Below are 16,102 nucleotides of genomic sequence, written 5' to 3' on the forward strand. Positions count from 1 at the left end.
CCCGGTCCCACACCGCGCCGCCCCGTAGCCCTCGCCGCCCCGGCAGGCGCCTGGGCGCGGAGCCAAGGGGGCGCCCGGGCTGCTCCAGAGCCCGGCAGGACGTTGGTAAAGACACGTGTGAAGGGCTCTACTGCAGTGGCAAGAATTCAATCTGTCGCCCCATTCCTGACGGTGGCTTCCCTGTCTCCGCTGTGTCTTCTCGGTGCACCGGTCAAGACCAGCAGGTGAGCGCCTGAGGAGAGCTGCCCTGGGGGCAGGACGTCAAAGACAAGGGGGGCTGAGCTGGGGAGAAGCTGCAGGAGCCTTGAGAGCTGACAGGGATCCCGCGAATAAGACCTAACTGAAGAGAGGGTTTGACTATGCCCCCACAGAGTATCAATCCTAATATGGGGTCCTCTCGCTAAGGCGATGGCAAAGGAGGGAGCGGGGCTTTGCTTCAAATCTCCCTAATGTTCTCTGGTGCCTGTGACATCGGGGTGCTCCTCCCTGATAATACATGTTTGGTGGGAGCTTAAGGACTGCCCACCTGCAATGCACTGGCATCGTGAAGTACAGGGCAGCTCTTTCCCACATGGTTGGCACAGGCCCCACTCCTGAGCTCTTTCTGGTCCAGAAAGAACTTGGTCTTGGGAAGAGAAACACCCATTCAGCTGATAAGTCGCCTTCCTCTGTGGTCCTAGTGTTCAGCCCCAGTTGTCCTTTCAGTGGGCTGATGACGGAACCAGGGATGTGAATTAGGCTGAGTTTTCCTAGGATACAGGATGACATTTGTTGCCCTGGTAAATGCATCCATCAGACCCCTTTGTCCATGACCTATTTGTCTAGGTCAGGAGGCCAGCATCAGAGTCAAGTGCAGAACACCTCCAGTCTCACGCGCCTTTAAACCTCATTAGCCCAGCCCCTTCCCAAAGTCCAGAGCTGATTGGATGTAATTAGCATCTAATTGGATGTCTATGGTTCCTCTACGTGAGCAAGACCTTAAGGTCAAGTTTAGACAGCCTGATTGCGCTGTGGTTCATTTTCTCCCAGACATGTCTTCTGTTTGTGGAGGGTAACGAAAAGAGCCATTTGCCATTCCTTCATTCATTTATTCAACAGATACTTGCAGAGCAGTAACTGATGCCCGGCAGACACCATGAACACATTGCTCTCCTTTAGATACAGTCGGGGGCGGGGGGGGGGGGGGGGGGAGGAGAAAGGAAACCGATGATATCTCAGCGCGATCAATGCTATGAGACAAACACAAACTAAACAGTGTGAGGAAAGGTGACAGGAAAACGAGAGGAGCCATCCTGCCCCGTGACTAGAAAGCACCGCAGCAGACGTCCTGCCTGAGGTGGGGAAGTGGTACCATCCCCAAGGCCCACAAGTCTGCTGCGCAGAACAGCGATGGGGAATTACAGGCTGCTGCTAAGACCTCGCAGAGCATGAGGTGGGGAGGAGTCTTCCCTGAAGTCCCAACAGCATTTCTTGTTAGGATGTTTGAATATAAGATAGAGCTACACCCTCCGAGGAGACATGGCCTGCTGTCTTATTCCTTCATTCATTTAACAAATATTTACCCAACAGTCTATATCTTCCAGGTTTAAAAACGTATTAATGAACTTTCCTTATGGATGTTATTTTCTGAGAGAAGGAAAAGGATAATAAGTAATTTGTTTATTTATGAGAGTCTTGCTAAATACTAACATTCCACAGGCTAGCCTTGAACTCTTGGTCCTCTTCTGACTCCAAGGTTACAGGAGCTCCTCAACACAACTTGGGCAGGGACCTGAATGAAGATAGGACATAGCCATGTGACTGCCCAGGGGAAGACGATTCCCACTCAGTGAACAGAAAGGCATAGATATGTGAGCAAGGTGTGAGCTCACCGAACACGTGGGAATAGTAGGAAGGAGGCCAGGGGAGCTCAGACAGGTGAGCAGAGGCAGCTGGGAACCAGAGCCATTTAGAGAAGCAGGCAGCCCCCTCCAGCTGCCTCTCGGAGGGTTTACAAACTCTGGCTTTCACTCCAGGCCAAGCCTGGCAGTCTACACCAAGCAGGGTGAGGAATTGTACTTTTGTCGTCGTCCCCCCCCCCCAACCCACCGCTGTCACAAAATACCTAACAAAAACAAGGTAAGGGAAAGGTCGTTTGGCTCCTGTTTGCTGTCCAGTTCGTTACGGTGAGAAAGGCAGGAATGGCAGCAGGTGTCTGAGGCAGCTGGGAACGTTGTCTGCAGCCAGCAAGCAAGGAGCAAGGAATGCTAGCCAGCACTCAGGAATGGTGGGGCCTTCGGTTAAACTTTTCTAGAATCACCCTCATAGACGTACTCAGAAGTGTGTTCCATTGATGACTCTCAAAATGAAACTAACGATTGGAGAGTCCGCAGGGGCCGAGAGCTAGTCCATCTGACGAGAGAGGGATTTGCTCATGCGCAGTACCCGGCGACATGTTGCCAGTCCACCCAAAGGGACTTAGAGTGGGAACCGTGGGATTTGAGAATGGCAGAAAAATTATTGCCTTCTGGGAAATTCCTAATAATCTTTTTTTTTAATCCTGAAACGAATTAGATGATCCAATTAGCAGGATTTGACAAAAAATAAACAAACAAAACAAACCACCTAGCTGGACAACAGAATGACTGCATTAGTAAGCATGTGCTATAAACCAGGCCCCTTATGTGTGGTAATTGTAGCTCTTTTTCTAATTGGTCTTTTTCTAATTGGTCTTAATAATAAAAACCCAGAGTCAGATAGCGGGGAAAATACTGAAAGATCAGAGGACTAAATGAGCCAGCCGCTAGAGAGACCATTTACCTCTACCAAATCCTCAGACCAAAGTGGGCGGGATCCTGTCTCCACAAATCCTCAGACTGAATGGGCTGAGCTCCTGTCTCCTCCCACCTTATATGCCTCTCTGTCCAATCATATCACTTCCCTGTCTCTACCTGGCTAGTACTGGGTTCAAAGGTGTGAGCTATCACCGCCTGGTTCTGTTTCTTGTTTAGACTGAAACCAGCTTGTGTAGCATAGGGTGGCCTTCAACTCAGAGGTCATCTGCCTCTGCCTCCCAAGTGCTGGGATTAAAGGTGTGTGCCACCACTGCCTGGCCTCTATGGCCAGCTAGTGGCTTGACTCTGCACTCTGATCTTCAGGCAAACTTTATTTGTTAAATCACAAACAAAATATCCCCACAAGTACTAGCATAGTTAATCCTCACATCAGGGCTTTGGAGTATACACTGTTGCTATCCCATGAGAAAGCTGGGGCCCAGAAGAGAAAGAAAGTTGCCGGGGTTGCTTGGCAAGTACCCGTCAGACTTTGCCATGAGTGGGAGGTGGGTGGGAGGGGGTGGAGTTTCCAAGCCTCTGTTTTCACCTGACAGAGATCCAGTCTCAGGCCCACACTGCTCAGCTCTTTCAATGAGTTCTGCCTGTCACTCCAGGCTTTATACAAAGTGTGCAGCTGGCACTTAGAAAAGAGCCCTTCTTAAAGCTGTAGCATCTGTGATCATTCCTATAAGCACTGGTCCCGGGCTGTGGAAGGATGGAGTAGACACGGGCACAGGTCCAGCTAGTCAGGATCTGTTCAGTCCTACCCAGTGTGAGGCCCAACGTCACCCCCCCACACAAAGTTCCGTTTCCATTTCGTGTGGATGCTGGAGCCCCTCAGCTGTCCCTGTATTCCCAAGCTTCCTCTGGACGCCTCCCTATTCCCAGCACTTCCTCTTCTCTCATCTGAAACAAAAAAAGCTGAGGTGAGGTTATTTATTTTTGGTTAAAAATTGCTGTTTCATTCAGAACCTGGTTCTGGAACCAGAGAAATCCATGGCGGTGTTGCTGATATCTGACAGGGCCTTCTTATTGCGCCCTAGCAGGAAGAGAGCGTACAGAACCAGATGGAGGAAGCTGGTCCGAGTGGCCTTTATAATGAAGTTGTTCTTGTGGTTCTCATGAATTTATTCATTTCTTCATGAGCGCAAGAGCCTTGTGACCCAATCCCTACTGAAGGTTCCACCTCTCGAATTTGTGTATGACTGAGAATTAAGTTCTCGACTCATGAAAGGTAGGGAGCACCTTCAGATCACAGTAACTGAGGTGGCAATGGACTTCTTGGATCTTCACACAAAATAATCGAGCGATAGGGAGGATGGGAAGGCCGGTGCCACCTGCAGTGCAGTGAGGAAAGAGTCTCCTGGGAACATGACTACAGGAGGTGGCAATAAAGGATATGGGGTGGGGATAGAGGCAACATGGTGATGCATGCTTTATAATAATAATAATTATTGTTATTGTTTTATTATTATATTGGAATAATCCCAGGAGACAGGCAAGCCTGAGTTACATGGGGAGATCCTGTCTCTGAAAGCTAAAAAAGAGAGAGAAGACCACCAGGACTATGAGTGCATTTACCCATGTTAAAATATCTCTCTCTCTCTCTCTCTCTCTCTCTCTCTCTAGACATGGTTCCATGTAGCCCAGGCTAGCCTCAAGAAGGCCTTGAACTCCCGAGCCTCCTACTTCCACTTTCTAAGTGCCGGGATTGCAAGCACGTGCCACCATGACCAGTATCATATGGTGCTGGAGCTCGGCAGGCAAACACTCTACAACTGAGCTATCTTCCTAGCCCTTAGCAGAGATTCTTCACTTTTATCCACAGGAAGGGATGATTGAAGAAACTTGTGGCTGGTCACATGGCGATCTACATCAGTCTGAAAGGGAGAAGAGAGAGATCCGGGAAGTTCTGGGTGAGTCAACCTTGTGCTCTGAGTCCAACTGATTAGCAAGGGTGGCGAGCTCAGGAGACAAACTCTTCTAGCAAAGGAAATCAAGATGGTTAAGTACAACATGGAGGTTGTGGGCTACATTTTCTCTGAACCATAAGCATGGCTACATGCTCAAAGGGCACGCATTCTGTTTTTAAACAGGCATGCACATGCACGCGCGCGTGCACAGACACACACTGCTCCTTTCTTTTCCTGTTTTCCTTTTACAGATAGTAACCCCCTGGGTTTACAGGTTACTTTCCCTTGTCTGTTGGAATAGACCATAATGTGTTGGGTCTACCTGCACCTCATCTGTCTTAGAAGACCTGTCTCAGCAGTAGGAGGAACTCATAAATGTGCCTTAAAAGAACGTGCACACCAGACTGCTGATGCTGCCAGGCCACTCGCTAGTGACAGAGAGTGCCTTTTACTTAGGAAAGTGATGATTTCCCAACACTTCCACCAACCCAGGGTAGCATCAACCTGTTGGTCTTGTTAGTTTCAAGATGTCATCACCTTGTAGTTTTAATAGGTATTACTTGCTGATGAATCATTTTATCGGTTCTCCATGCTTTAAGCTGTTTGTCTCTCTGCGCATGCTTCATACCCTTTCTGTGTTGGCTGCCTTCCTAGTTCAATGGCAGCACACCAGAGACTGTCAGCTTGGGAAGAGGAAAGGTTTATTGGGGCACACAGTGTTGCGGGTTCTAGTGACAGGCAGCTGGCCTGCTGTTTGGGGCCTGTGGTGAGACAGCAGGTAATGACAGAGACAGGAAGTGGACGAAGGGGCTTGCCTCCTGCCCGAGAAGCAGAGAAAGGAAGTTCTGGGTCTGGCGTTTTTGTCTGAGATACCTCCAATGACCTAAGACCTCTCGCTAGTTCCTACCTCTCAAAGGAACTGCTAGACTGGGCCTTTATTTCAGGACACTTCCAGGTAGAAACTGTAGTGCTTGGCCTGAGCTTTAAATTGGATATTGGGGTTTTTGTTGTTGTTGAATTATAAGAAGTCTTTTCTTTGTGCCTTTTTAAAAATTCTTTGTGGATTTCTCATTATGCATCCTAATCCCACTCATTTCCCCATCCCCTAGCATCTGCCCTCTGCTTTTGCAACATGACCCCCCCAAAAAAAAAAATTTTTAAAGAAAAACTATAATCCAAAACAACAATAAAAAGAACGTTGAAAAAAATTCTCAGTGTAAAACTGTAGTGTGACCCCATGAGTCACACAGTGTACCCTTTAGTCCATACATCTTTTCTTGTAAGTGCTCATTGCTATGAGTCATTGGTCTGGTTCAAGGCCCCTGCTGCCCTATTGATAATGGGCTCTCACCGGAACTCCTCTTGGAGATCCTGTTGTTGTCCTGTGTTGTGGAGATCCTGCTGTTTCGGATCTGCAGGTCCGGCCCTTTCTCATGCTCCAACAGTTCATAGGGATGCTGGGGTGGGCTAACTCACAGCTCTTGATTGTGGACCTAGGTCTTAGCTGGGTTGGTCAGCCTACCAGCATTCCCTCACTGCCACCACTAGGGTGAGCTCTCCAGCACTGTCCCAGCTAGCTCAAGGAGCCTGCAGCAAGGAGCGAGCCAGTTATCCGGCTCTCAGATTGTCATATCCGGGACACCCACTTTCACACCACCAGGGTCAGCTCTACTGTTTTGCCGAGGGGAGGTGCAGGGCCTGTGTTCCCATGTGCAGCAACCAGTGAAGGGAGGGCTGGCTTTCCCACCCCTGTGACCCTAGGGTCAGCTTTCCCACCCGAATTATAAGGAGTCTTATGTCTCATGTCTTCTACCTCCCCTCCCCCGACCTATGAGTAGCAACCACGCTGATGTGTTTATGCTAGGTTTATCCTTTGACCTAGACATACCTTATAAAAATATGGTATTGACTTATACATGTATGAATCATAAATTACAATGTGCTGTACATTAAAAATATCTTATTTTTGTGCCAAAGGTCCTCAGCCTTGGTGGTTGGCACCTTCTGAATCCACTGAGCCATGTTGCTGGCTCCATCATCTTTTTACTTGCTAAAGACATTTTTTATTTTTGTAATTGGATTGCCAGTGACGTACATTTAGTTGGCCATATAGCTGGAGCTTGAGGAATACTCTAACAGTCAGTTAGTTGTGGATTAGTCTAGAAGGAGTGAGTGGAGCCCTGGGGTGGAAGCCCTGAAGGGTGGAGAAGGTTGTGTGAGAATGGGGGAAAGAAACAGAGCTGACCAAGAGGAGAGTGGAAGACCCATACCATAGGGTATTGTTTTGTTTTGTTTGGGGGGGGGGGTTGTTGTGGATGTAGGGCATCCAGTCAGTGAAGATTCCCAGGGAAGGATGATGTCATATTGATTGGAACTTAGGGTGGGCTGAGGTCAAGAGCCCCCCCCATCCCCCCCACCCCCCCACCCCCCGCAGCTCTCAAATCAGACAGGAGAGACCTGAACCCTCCAGGCATAAGAGAAAAGGACCCAGGCTGGTGGCAAGGCTATTCACAGGGAAATCCAACCTCCAGCCTCTCTGAGGCTATTTGCTAGACGGGACCTGGCAGGGGCAAGCAGGCTCCCAGGCAAGGGTGAAGAGGGTGCTCTTGGCACATGGAGCAGGCTGCTAAGTCTGAAGTCCTGTGGAGAGTCCATCTGTGGGTAGGACTCTGGGCTCATGGCTCAATGAGTCTTCAGCAAGAGGCTGGGAGGAAAACATGTGAGCGTGAGATCACCCTGGAGGAGCAGCGGGAAGGGCCAGAGAGGCTTGGCCAGAAAAAGAGCCCCACGGCAGCTGTGTGCAAAGTGGATGGACAGGCTGGGCCAGCTGAGGAGACCTGGTGCATTTTTAAAGGACTCTCTGCCATTCTGGAATTTGAGCCGGGGGGTGGGGGGCAGTGAGACAAGGTCTAACAAACTGTCCTTTCCCACGGCTTTGGAGGGTGCAGAACGTGTTTGGACTAAAAGGAGAGCAGATGCTTTAAGAAGCCCAGTATTCTGGCTCCTGAAGGAAGTCCCAACCCTGAGGGTGACATGGTCGGAGCAGCTTGGGTCTGTCTTCGCTGTACAGAGAGTTCCGGACATCTCAGGGCTCTGCTGCTATGGGCAATGTTAAGCATGGCACTCCTTGGGGTGGGGGAGGATGTGACCTTTCTGGTCACCCAGGAAACGCCTTGGGTTGTCTTCCTCCTTCACCCCATCAAAGCATACCTGGTCTTTTTTTTTTTTTTTTTTTATAGTTCCATGCTTTGCTGCTAACTCTACACACCTGGTTTTCCAGTCAATGATTAATAGTTGGTCAGAATGAATGAGCGTTGTGAATGAATGAATGTGAAGAAGACATTCTGCCTTGTCTCCAAAAGGGAAAGTGTGAGAACTGCTCAGACTCAGCTGTAGTGTTGGCTTGGTTTTGTGTTCTTGTCATGATTTTTGGCAGGAGAGTTTTTCTTCTATAGAATTTTTATTTAATAGTTCTCTTTGAGTGTATGAAGCAGATATTTTAGCATCTTACCTTGATAATACCACCTGTGAGACTACAGGCTCACTAGAGCAGCTGTCATTGTCTTAATGCATATTCACATAAATGCTTAACTATTGAAAATGCTCAGTTTGTATATTACACCCACTTAGACACAGCCCTGCATTTGTGTATCCACAGAGAGGTGATCTGGGAACCGAAGCTTCCTCCTAACCCTATGCACGAGATAATAAAAGTATTTCCTCTACCTCCTTAGTGACTGGGGACCAAAAATGAACCGGTCAAAAGACAGATTAACAAAGAGTGGCTGGATTTTTAAATGATAACATTAAAGGCCTAGACACCTAACTTAGCAGAGAAAAAGAGGGGCAGGGAAAGACTTCCCTAGGAAGAAAGCATAAGTTTCTGTCGGGAAAAAAGATAGATTTAAGAGAGGGAGAAAGTTTGTGAGATTGTTTGCATAGGTATGGACGGTCTTGCTGTCTTGGGGGCCGTAAAACGGCCTGCAGAAGGGACTGGCTGAAGTGTGTTTTCTGTGTTCCCTTCCAGGAGTAGACACTTTCCAAAGAAGCCATTTGTAGCTGCCTTACTTCTCCGAGGTTGCTGCGTTCTGTCGTGGAGAATGAGTTCTGTCTAAGAAGGCTCCATTCTTATCTGCTGAATCTCCAAATGTCTTTACCATGACATTTGTTTGGGGAGACTGGGTCTATCACAGGGACCCGAGGCTCCCTGATTAGACTAGGCTGGTTGTCAGGGAGGTCCCAGGATCCCCTGTGTCTGCCTCCGTAGTGCTGGGACCATGAGCAGGAGCCACACGGTACAGATTTTTAGGTGGGTGCTGGGGATTGAACTCATGCCTTCATACTCGGATGGCAAGCAAGCATTTTCCCAATTGAGCTAGCACCCTAGTCCATAAACAAATTTCTTATTTAATAATATACTTTGAGCATCTTTCTGCGTAAATGCTTTTTAGAAACGAGATCAGTCATGGTTGCCCGGGTTCCCCTGGCTGAGGTGGAGGAAGTGAATATTTTTGCTGTCGTAATGGCGAGCTGGTGCGCTCCAGCAGATGGGTAGTGGGTGCCTTTTGGTGTGGGAGGGTGATTCACTCTGGAGACCACTCACTGATCACGTGAGAGGGGCAGACATGTGGCTGTGTGGAAAGTGCTCACCCTAAAAGTTCCCAGCCACAAGGTGAGGGCAGACAGGGAGGGGAGCCTTGGGGAGAAGAAAGAGTGAGCTTTCCTGGGGACAGAGGAAAGCCGGGACACCCTGGCTTGGGTACTGTGCCCAGGATCCCCAGTCCACACACACAGGGGGGTCTTTAATTTGACCAGACCGGGTAGAACAGAACTGCTTCCCCAGGTCACCTGATCCAACTCAGGACTGGGCAGCCAATGCAGAGGTAGAGTGTAGCAGGCTTTTTTTGTTTTACTTTGGGGCCACCAACCAGCTTCCAAATCATGACATAGAGACTTTTTATTAATCATGAATGTTAGGCCTAGCTGAGGCTCGTTTTTTAGCTAGCTAGCTCTTTCAACTTATATTAACCTGTCTCCTTTTTGCCTCTGGGCTTTTTGCCTTTCTTCATTCTGTATGTCTGTCTTTCCTTCTTACTCTGTGGCTGGTGGGGTGGCCCCTGATCTCTCCCTCGTTCTCTGCTCTCTTCTCCTTCTCTCATTCTTCTCTCTCAAGCCAAGATTTCTCCTCCTATTTATTCTCTCTGCCTGCCAGCCCTGCCTATCCTTTCTCCTGACTATCCTTTCCCTATTGACTGTTCAGCTTTTTTATTAAACCAATCAGGTACCTTAGGCAGGCAAGGTGAAACCAATGTAACACATCTTTACATAGTTAAAATAACATACCACAACAATAGACACTTGCACTCACTTTTTTCTTTTCCAGGGGATCGAAACAAGCATGCTAGATAAGCACTCTGCTGCTGAGATGTATACTTAGTCCGGCTTACCATTTTTTTTTAGATAGTATCTCACTACACTGCGCAAGCTGGCCTTGAACTTGCTTTGTAGGCCAAGCAGGTCTTAAACTTGCCATCTTCCTGCTCGTACCTACTCTCTAGTAGCTGCGTGCAGGCCTGTGTTGCCATGCGCACTTTCATAACTTCCTGACTTCTTTAGGAAGCTGAGAGTAGCACCCATAGCCATGGGTGTGTTGGGAGGTTGACAGTGGCATTGCCTATGGATTCTTACATCATACTTTGTCTTGACTCTGAGAGATGTCCCACTCCCCAGTTCTAAGACACAAACACCCAGGCCTGGCCTTTGGTCCTACCATTGTTAGACATTGAAGACCTGGTCCACTCACCTCCAGGATTTGCTCTGATCCCTGGGAACCCATCCTGGCCAGTGTGATATAAACACCTAACTTGCCAGAGGGGAGGTGGGGCTGGTGTCCTCCTTTCTGTCTGTACTCTCTGAGGACCCACGCTTGCAAAGCTCCGATTGCTGGCAGGGGATGGGGCTCTGATTGGAAATAGATCACACCTCTGCCTCACTGCACGCTTCTCCAAAGGAAAGAGCTTTTCCAGGGGCAGACATTAAAGACCTGTGAGATGCATCAAGCCTCTCACATCTGATACTTGCCCAGAAGTTCAGTATTTCAGATCTGCCAGCCCAAGAGTTTTGAGACGTTCTGATTGGAAGGAAAATCCTCAGGGTTCAACACAGGAGCCCCACTGGCTGAGAGAGAGGGTCTGCCCTTTATCTCAGTGTTTCAGTGTTTCTGTCTGCAGCATGTGAAAGGTAGCAAGGTAGAGGAAGGGTATCTAATGGACCCTGCAGGGCTGTTGACTGTCTGAGCTCCAGCAGCTACTCTGACCCCCGGTCTCCTCATCAGCCTCGCATACTGGACAGTGAGACTTCATCCATACGCTCCTAAGGAAAAGTGCCTGGATTAGGAAAGCCTGGCGAATGGCTGCCAATCTCTGTGCACTCCTGTGCTCACCGCATGAGAAGGAAGACGCCTCTCACTGACACCACCTGTGCCGAAGGGCTTCCTCTGTGGGCAAACAGGAAGTAGCTCACCTCTCCGGAGCAGGAGGGCTCTGGCCATGCTGCATATCTTGGGCTGTGTGGGCTGTGTGCTGCAGAGTGTGTGGTCACATCTCGGGAGGGCATGGTGGACTGGGGAGAGACTCAATGAATGGAAGGACGAGGATGCTCTGCCAATTATTACTTGGGACTCTGGGATGGGGGCGGGGCATAATGCCCCTGTAGCTGGAGACCCTCGAGGGATCTTCCACCCAGAGATTTGTTTCTTTTAGTAGCAGGAGATGAAAGTTATGAGAGGCGCCTGCAGGCTGAGGACTCCAGCAATCAAGGAAGGCCTCATACCCACCCTGTCTGGAAGGTGAGGGAGAGGCAGATTTCTCTCTTGTTTCGAAGTGAGCAGAAAAGAGTCATCTGTTAAGGGGAGGGACAGGTACTCCACTGTCAAGTGAATGCAATTCATGGTTACAGGAGGCTGTTGACCCCTAAATGAGCAGAACTTGGAAGGAAGGAAGGAAGGAAGGAAGGAAGGAAGGAAGGAAGGAAGGAAGGAAGGAAGGAAGGAAGGAAGGAGGAAGCAGACTGCCCTGAGCAGCGTCAAACAGCTTCAGGGAGCAGAGTGGACTGTGGACCACTAGGGAGGCAGAGGCCCCAGTCAACAAGACAACCCTGCTCACCTCCTTGTCTCTTAACACACCATGACCTTCTGCCTCTACCATCGCCTTCCGGGGTCACTCATCTAGAAACTCTCGGTGGCTATGTTCGATGTAGGCTCACTCACGTTCCTTTTTAATCCCCCTTGACTTTCCAGTAGCCTCCAGCCCAGCCGATCGCCTCCTCCTTCGGAAGCAACCTCTCTCTCGCTATTGTCTTTCTCTCACCTTCTTGATAGCCCCTCACCAGCCTCCTTTACAGACCTCTCCTCTGCCATCCTGATGGACCCCACCACCCTGGGCTCACATACCTCTCTGGGGCCACACTAGCCCCTAAACTCCAAGCATGGTGTTCAGTTGCCTGCCTCACAGATATCTAAATCCGTGTTTAAAAAGTTGAACTTGTTTGTTCGTTTGTTTGTTTGTTTGTTTGTTTGAGACAGGGATTCTCTGTGTAGCCCTGGCTGTCCTGGAACTTGCTCTGTAGATCATCAGGCTGACTTAAAACTCAGAGATCCGCCTGCCTCTGTCTCTCAAGTTCTGGACTTAAAGGAATGTGGCCGCCTGGCAAAACGTTGAACTCTTGATCTCCTCTCCAAAACTTCATCTCCTGGTGCTTTTCCACTTCAGCAAGCCCTGTGCAGTCTCTCAAACCACAAGTCTGAAAGTGACCCTTGACTTCCCTCCCATCTACTTAAGCAGCCAGACTTCTCAGTGGTCCCCAGTCTCTAAGTCCCCAGTCACACGCTCTCCCCTCTCTGCCATCATCGCTCTCGCCCAAAACAGTGCCCTCCCTTACCTGGACACCTCCCCCAAACCAGAAGCTGCTTGCCTGGGGGTTTGCTCTCAGGGAGCCCCTGGCGCTTGTTCTTCATTCAGTGGACAAATGGTTTTAGAAACAAATGCAGAAACCCTCCTTTGGCCCTCAACTACCAACTCCAAATGCACCTTGGTCTACAGTTGAGGACCCAGTGAACTCCAGCGGGCCCCGCCTCTCCTGTCTGAGGACTTCCTCCAGAGCCAGGGCTACCGACTGTTACCCAGACATTAGACTTCCCATCACAGATAATGAATTGGACCTGCAGCCTACACCGCTCTCTTCCATGTCGGGTCCTCTCCACAAATAACACATCTCTGCCTAGGCCTCCCCTGACCTCCACAGCAGTGAGCTCACCCTGCCACCCTCCCTGGTTTCCCTCCACTTCTTCCTGCCCACACTCTAGCCATTCAGTGAGCAGGGGCTGGTACCTAGTGCACTGGCTTCTTTTCTGTCTCTAGACTGGAAGCTCCCTGGGAACAGGCTGTGTGTTTTACGACTGGCTGGCCAGCAGCTTCTAGTGTGAGGACGGGAACACGGAAGGCACTGGCTAGAGGGCCACGCGCCAGAGGACAGGGATAGAGCCTGGGGAGAGGTTTGCTTCTGGGTGATAGATTTAGGTGATAGATTTCAGGTTTATCGGGGTTGGGTGGAGAGCTGCAAAATCAATCCCAAACGCAGGAGGTTTTGCAGCTTGGATGAGGGAGTGGACCAGGCTATGCTGAACTGGAGGTGTTTGTGACGTTAAGCTGTGCACAACACTTACCATCTTAGAAAGTGGTTGCTTTAGGCCTGCCAGGACCATTAGAGTTTCATCTAATGTATTAAATACATACAAGTTCTGGGAAGCTGGCAAACTGTCATATTAGCTGTGGCTTGCCTTCCTACTTTACTTATTATCAGCCTGCAGGTCCAGGTCTGAAGCAGAATCCTGTTTCCCCTCAGTGTGGCTCCTGGAACAGGACTTAGTCCTGTCTTGGCCCCTGCCTGGCCCCACCCTCTCTTCACAAGCTCCGGGTGAGTGGGGATGGAGGATGGGTGACTCGAGCGGAGTCTAAGCCTATCCTCTACCCCACCCTCTGCTATCATCCCTCTAGCCTCCCCCTAAACCTAGTCTGGGGCTGTGCAGAGCTGCAATGTGCCTGGGGGGGGGGGGTGAACGCAGGCCCAGAGTAGAGAAAATTCTAAGATTCTCCACACCCAGAGGAGTATGTGGGTCCAGGCAGAAACATCGCTGGATTCCTTCCCTCTACTAGAGGAGGACGGCTGGAGGAAGGTGTGAGCCAGAGACAGGCCCTCTCAATGTAGGCCACCCGCACAAGGCCCGTGACTGAGGCCTTGGACCACTGTTGTGGGCAGGCCAGTAAAGAGGACCAGGGCAAGGTAGGTGGGTTTCCGGGAGCTGGAGCTGTGGCTAGGGTAGAGTCTGGCAGATGTGACTGGAGATGCGGATTGTTTACATTGTTCCCACTGGCCTCTGAGCCTGTCCCAGGGACTTGTGTCTGGGACTCACCTCTTGGGAATGGGCAATGACTAGCTGCTCGTGTGCTCCGAAGGCCTAGTTTGACTCCCAGCTTTGCAACTTCCCGTTTGTGCAAGCTGAAGGCAGCTGCCTCTGTGCAGAGACTGGAGCCGTCATGCTTGTGAGGTCAGAGTGAGAAGCGGTGAAGGAGCTTTTCGGTGGGGGGAAGGAGGGCTTTGGTAACATAACATCATATCTCAGGTATCATTATCAGTGGTGGCACAGGACATAACCATATAAAAACTGAACTGTCATATCTGAAAAATAAAATGCTTGACTTGAGACCCTTCTGTCTTCCATTGGTAACCTTCCAGGAGGCCAAGCTAAGGCAGACACAGAACCTGGGGCAAAACCACAGGGAGGAAGGAGGAGGGGCCTGTTCACAGCCTAGGCCTCATCTTCCCCTTTCTCCCAGGCCCTGGCGTTGTGGGGAGAAGGCCAATCAGTGGCAGGTTCTGGGATTGTGTTCCAGGGTAGCAGCTTCCAAGGAGCAGGTGGCATAGATAGTTTTGGGGCGCTGGGAGATGCTGAAGCCGGAAGTGGAGGCCCTTGTCTTGTGGGCAGGAAGTGTGAGGTACTGAGCTGTTCTGAGGGCTGGGGAGCCCTGGGGAGCGGGAGGGGTGTGTGTCACGGTGGTGAGGGGAACGGAAGTCGGAAGCGTCAGTCACCACATTCGCAGGCCGGCAACTGTGCAACAGAAAGTGTTCCCGGAGCAGGGGAGTCCAGGAGAGCCCCTAACTTCTAGTCCCTAAAGGTGAGCTAGGTGGGCTTACGGGGGTGGAGCCGGGGTTGTCTGGGTTAGGGGACCAGGAAATAGAGAGTTTTATGAGGGCCCTCGTGGTTGAGGGACAGGTGCGCCGAAGGGAGACAAGTTTCTGGGCTTGATCAGTCACTACTTGGATACCAGATACGAGCCTGACCTCACGGGACCCTTGCCTTCCCGTCTTTCCTCCCCCCCTCCCACTCGCTATCTATCCTCTGTCTGACTCTCAATCTGGCCCTTCTCTGACCTCTGTTTCTCCATCCTTTCCCCGAGACCTCTAGAAACTTGTAAGGGGCAAGGCTACCTGCCTTCAGTCTTCATGGCTCCTGTGGTTGAGGTCCCAACTGGTCTTGACTGCAGACCTTAGAAGGCTGGGGACTCAGGAGGGTGCAGGAGCGGTTCTGGGTGTGGCCACTGTACAAATGGTGTCTGGGCTTCGGCCCTTAAGGTGCTCCCTGCTCCGCCCTACACCCCGGCCCCACCCAAAGAGGCTGGAGTTAGAAGGAGCCCCCTCCCAACTTGTTTAGCCCTGATTCAGGACTATTTTCCTGATGTGTGAGAGGGACCGTGCCCCTCCCCAAAATATCCCTCTATGAGACACTGTAGGCCCATTAGGGCCCCTTGGAACTGGTCCTCAGCTGCTTCCATCTTCCAGGGCCTGAAATTCCATAGTTAAAGTCACTTTTCTACTAAAAGGCGAGACGGCTGTCCCATCAGGACCAGGACTATTGAAAGAATGGGCTCCAAGCAGGTGTGTCCCCAGCCCTCTGGGACTATGGAGCATCTTAGTACTTCCTGCTATGAATAGGAACCACTGGCAGCGAGGATAACCCCGATCCTGGATGAGAGGCCCAAGGATCGGGAGGTCTGACTTGATCTCCTAGGAGTCCTTCACCTTCTGAGGCCAAAGCTGCTCCTGTGCTTTGATTTAGGTCAGCTTCCCACCCAGCATCCCTTGCTTTCTTTGTGAACATGAGCTGGTTTTACCATGTGTTACGGGAGCCCCTTATCCCCCACATTTGCATGAAGGCACCCTTGGGAGCAAGATGTGGGACCTCCCCTAACCAGTTCTCACAGTGCTCTGGGCCCAGGTTCAGGCAGAGAAACCAGTCCTGTCCCTCCATTCCAGGAAGCT

The 16,102-nt window shown here is 50.5% G+C and overlaps 1 protein-coding gene across 4 annotated transcripts in view; it reads left to right on the top strand.

Moving 5' to 3' along the window:
* Positions 1-30: 30 nt before the first annotated feature.
* Psd4 (pleckstrin and Sec7 domain containing 4) overlaps positions 31-16,102 on the top strand; it is a 38,048-nt gene continuing 21,976 nt past the window's right edge. Inside the window, exons 1-2 of one of the 4 annotated variants that reach the window (XM_038336658.1) lie at positions 31-224; positions 4,642-4,729. The gene's annotated coding sequence lies outside the window, so the exon portion shown is untranslated. Of the gene's footprint in view, positions 225-4,641; positions 4,730-5,563; positions 5,576-14,641; positions 14,779-14,821; positions 14,959-16,102 lie in introns of those variants that run through there. The other 3 variants (XM_038336662.1, XM_038336661.1, XM_038336659.1) reach the window with 3 other exon arrangements.

Source organism: Arvicola amphibius, chromosome 7, assembly GCF_903992535.2.
Source record: "Arvicola amphibius chromosome 7, mArvAmp1.2, whole genome shotgun sequence".
Lineage (NCBI taxonomy): Eukaryota > Metazoa > Chordata > Mammalia > Rodentia > Cricetidae > Arvicola > Arvicola amphibius.